This window comes from Malus domestica, chromosome 13 (genome assembly GCF_042453785.1).
Source record: "Malus domestica chromosome 13, GDT2T_hap1".
NCBI classification, from domain to species: Eukaryota; Viridiplantae; Streptophyta; class Magnoliopsida; order Rosales; family Rosaceae; genus Malus; species Malus domestica.
The window spans coordinates 34,783,697-34,788,376 of NC_091673.1; the positions used below are offsets into that span (position 1 = coordinate 34,783,697).

The 4,680-nt window shown below is 39.2% G+C and overlaps 1 long non-coding RNA gene across 1 annotated transcript; it reads left to right on the forward strand.

The window, feature by feature from the left end:
- The first annotated feature begins 2,167 nt into the window (after positions 1-2,167).
- Positions 2,168-4,386, forward strand: LOC139190554 (uncharacterized). Its single transcript, XR_011574857.1, has 2 exons — positions 2,168-3,174; positions 3,369-4,386. It is a non-coding gene; the product is annotated as an uncharacterized lncRNA (long non-coding RNA).
- The last annotated feature ends 294 nt before the right edge of the window (positions 4,387-4,680 follow it).

Sequence of the window (4,680 nt, forward strand, 5' to 3'; positions counted from 1 at the left end):
TATTCACATCCTAAGGCCCGAGCGACCTTCCAGCGCTTTTCCGCTAGCCACTAGTTGTAGTTAATTAGTTTAGTTTCATTTTTTACATTATGTACGAACAATTTTATTTTTAATATACTTAAATAATATTTTTAATAATCAATAGAACACGTGAATGGAGGAGCTGCCACTTGATCCAAAAGTGTCTTTACAGTTGTTGATGGACCGGATTAGCCGGCAGAAAGGCAAAATATTTCGTGGCCTAGGAGCAGGTCGGGTTCTAGACCTAGGGTATCCTCTTTATTAACTACATTGTAGTGTTTGGGAATTGAAAGGAAAATTAAGAACAATGGATGAAAAGAAGGATGAACACAGAGATATTAGAAAGAGAGACTTTAGAGAGAAATAGGATTTGTATTCACTTTACAAATGAAAATTACACATACTGTTTATATAGAAATCTTAACCACTTTAACCAAATACTAACTACCTAACTATATTACTAACTGTATTACATTTTTACCCTTAATACTCCCCCTCAATCTCAACTGGGGTAACCCAGTTTGAGATTGGAAGAACAACTGCAGTCACTGTTTATGAAACCCAGAAAAACAGAACAACTTGAACCAACTGCAACTTGATTTTGCAAATATGGAAATTATCTCGAACCTTTCTGAATAACGAGTTTGTTATAACTGCAGAGCAACAGTGAACATCAATTTGCCCCAAATATATTCACTGATTCACTGCCCCAAACTCAATCTGCAAGCCCAGTACGAAGCACATCCAAAAGTCTAATATTCCTCTGCCTTGTGCAGGAGCTTCAATCAAAGAACAACCTCTTATAAAATTGTAACACACCCTCAGGCCGGTTATAACAATTTCTTACGGGATTACCCTTCGTGGGATTTACCGTCAACAACTTCATTTAACATTGGCTTCGGCCTTTTAAAAACAGACAAATAACAAACTATAGTGTGGCATCGGCCTTAACTATAGCACCACGGGATCGCCCTTTGTGGATTTTACCAAAAACAACTTCTTTGAACAATGGCAATGGCCTTCACAATTTCAACAACTGAAAATCAACATCTATGTAGGATTACCCTTCGTGGGATTTACCTACTCAAAACACGGGATTACCCTTCGTGGGATTTACCGTGAACAACTTCTTCAAACTTCATCTATAACCGGACTTACTGTAGATTCATGCTAACAATTGAGTTGGTTAGACTCGACATTATAGGTTGTGAAAAGAAATATACTGCACAAACTCCTGCACTTGGACAAGAATTATCCCTAAGTTGCCTGGCATTATCCATTGACAAGGATACTGAAGCAAAATTCTTAATTGATTCAATCATACCAGAGCAACTTAACAAATGCTACTCAATATACGTAACAAATTCACCAACTTTCTGACTTCGACCTTCTTCAATTATCAACTTCATAAAACTCATAAACGTCAACAATTTACAACTCCCTGAACAAGCAACTTCATAAATTTCTTCAATTCCCAACCACTGCAATCAGCCTTAATCATATACGCAAACCCCGAAGCAGATCATATAAAATTCACACCAACACTGCATAAAATTTAATTGACCCAAAAACACAAACACCTTCTGTGCAGAATTGAAAAACCAAAGAAATGTGACGACCTGATTCCAACAGTGCCACCAGAAAAGATTACAGCAAGAGCACCCATCCAAGAACAGCAACTAGACTCCAAGAACTTCAAGAATCATACCCAAATCCAATGCAAATTCAGTGAACATTATGAAAGGAAAAAGCAAAGAACCATACCATAATCTGCAGAAAGAGCAGAGAGTGAGACCTTTCTGCTCAAACTAAAACTCTGAAAGCTGAATCGTTTCTTCCCCAAGACCCAGTGGAAAAAAAAACGCGATAACACACAGAGCTGCAGCAGCGGCATCACCGATCAGCCATGGGTAACGTTCACGGATCGCTCGCACGTGCCGGGAACGTTAGGGGTCAGACTCCAAAGGTGGCGAAGCAAGACAAGAAGAAGAAGCCCAGAGGCCGCGCCCACAAGAGGCAGCAGTATTTCATTCATTCATTCAATAACAGAAATGTTTAGTAATATAGTATAGTTAGAAGGGTATTATTGTAATTAGGATATATGGCTATATAAAGGATTATGTAGCTAGTATTTCATTAAGTTCATTTGTATACATTTTCTCAATTCATTCAATACAATCTCTCTGATTTCTCTTTAACAATTCTTTCCCTTTCTTTGTACCAATTTCATCTTCAACAATGTAGTTAACATGGTATCAGAGCCACCAAGGCTCACGCCATGGATCTTGGTGGTTGATTTCCGCTTCTATCTTTCTTCATTACTTTCTTTCATTTCCGCATATTCATAGTTCTTAATTTTTGTTTGGTCTATGGATTTTTCCGCCGAGGGTTTTCTGTTTAGTTTTTGGGATTTTTTTTTTCCCTCTGAGTTTCAAGCTGCACAAATTCCGACAGGAAGAGAGCTGAAATTCGTGGGGGTTAGGGTTTTCATGAAGATCTGCATAGTTTCAGAAATTGGGGATGTGAAATCTGAAAGAAATTAGGGAGATTTGGGCTATGAACAGAGAGGGTCAGTCAAAATCTGGGTTGTCAAAAGATTACGGTGTCGAGATCCATCTTCTTTCTGCTGTGCAAATCTCGATTCGATGGTGATTCTTTCTGCTGTTTGTCTAGGAATTTCTCTTGTTTCTACCCTCAAGGGGTCCTGAGCAAGCAATGGCTCGAGAGAGGTCTCGTGGAGGAGGTCTTGGTTGATGTTCCTGCTCCTCCTTGAGAGCCGTCGTGTCCTCCTGAAGATCGTGGAGGCGGTACTTCTGGCCCAGCGATCTGACGCTCAGCAGCAGAATCCAGTCATTGCGAAGAACTGGATGAAGCTGTCCTTGTGCTTCACGGAATTTTTTGTAATTACTTTCATGTCCCTGAGAAGATTGCGGTTAAGAAAATGTGCAGCTCTGGAAGTTGGGTTGTGATTATTTTGGCTTGGTGTGTGCGCTTTCGTTGGTGGCTCTGTTTCTGCAGAGAAATGGATGGAAAGTAAATCGACGGCCAAGATTTTGGATCATTTGTTTGGAAAGTTTGATTTCATGTGGACCGACTCCTTCCATGCCGTTTTCGACGACGACGATTGGACAGTGAAATCTTGGATTCTGTCAGGTTTTCTTGGTCTTGATTTCAACTTCAATAAATGGATTTCTTATGCTTATTGTTTGTTGCAATCAAGGTGTTTGACAAATTGCCTAGCTCAGAATTTTCACGAGAAGGATCTGCAGATTTTGGTTGTTGTATTTCTGTGTTTCTTCAATTCTGCACATAAGGTGTTTGTGTTTCTGATGATCTGGTTAGTTTAGGTGCTGCTTGAAGATTGGGTGTTTGGTGAATCTGAAACGACTCTGTGCAACGACGCTGTGTGGGTGTTTGGCGATTTGGTGGTGCGATTTTGGTAAATCAGGTGCATTCGTTTACTGGTTTTTGTTTGATGCTTCTTTCTTGAAGCTGTGGTTTTTTATGTACTTTTGAGATTTAATTGAAGTGAAGCTGTGGTCTGGATGTGTTGATCTCTGCAAGTATTAGTTTTCTGTATATTTCCTGCGAGTATCATTCTCGAGGGCTTGTCAATTTAAAGAAGAAAGTGTCATTCTTTCTATGAATCTTGGAGTTTCATTCTCCTAAGTTGAAGTGTGATTTGGAGTTTCATTCTCCTTGGGTATTTTTCTGTGAATCTTGGAAGAAAGTTGTGTTCATGGAGTGTCAGTCTCCTTATTTGGTATTTTTAGTAGAAGTGTGAGATTTGTGTTGTGCTTTGGAGTGTCATTCTCCTTGGTTGATTTGGTTGGTTTGGAGTGTCATTCTCCTTGGTAGATTTAGTTTTTTGGAGTGTCATTCTCCTTCGTAGATTTAGTTTCTTGGAGTGTCATTCTCCTTGGTACAGTTCAGCAGCAACATACGTTTCAGTGAGCTTCATGGGTTGATCAATTGAGCTCTCAAGGATAAAAGCATGCCTGTATGGTTCTCCAAAAGTGATTTCAGGGCTTCTGTTGGCTTAGAACTGGATCGATCTCTCAGTCACATGGTCCTCCTACCACATCCCAGGCTTCATCACAATCTTTGTCATGCATTCACAGCGTCTTGCGGTTTCAGATCAGTTTCAGAGTTCAAGCTCGTTCAAACTTCACTTGGCTACACCACGTTCAGTTTGAGGGGGGAGTAATAACAGAAATGTTTAGTAATATAGTATAGTTAGAAGGGTATTATTGTAATTAGGATATATGGCTATATAAAGGATTATGTAGCTAGTATTTCATTAAGTTCATTTGTATACATTTTCTCAATTCATTCAATACAATCTCTCTGATTTCTCTTTAACAATTCTTTCCCTTTCTTTGTACCAATTTCATCTTCAACAATGTAGTTAACAACAGCCAGATCTTGAGGATCAGAGAGGATGACTCGCATCTCGCCGAGAGTACAGCTCGGATATCTTGTCTTGTTTTTTTTTTTTATTCTGCTTCCTTCTCCGATTCAGGGATCAGAGAAAAGAAGAAAACACCAAAGAACTTAGACGAAAAATTCAAGAAAATCTGAAGAGAAAATAAAACTAGAAAAAGAAATCTAAAAGAAAATACGGAACCACCAGAATCAATGGCGTAAGCCTGGTGGCTC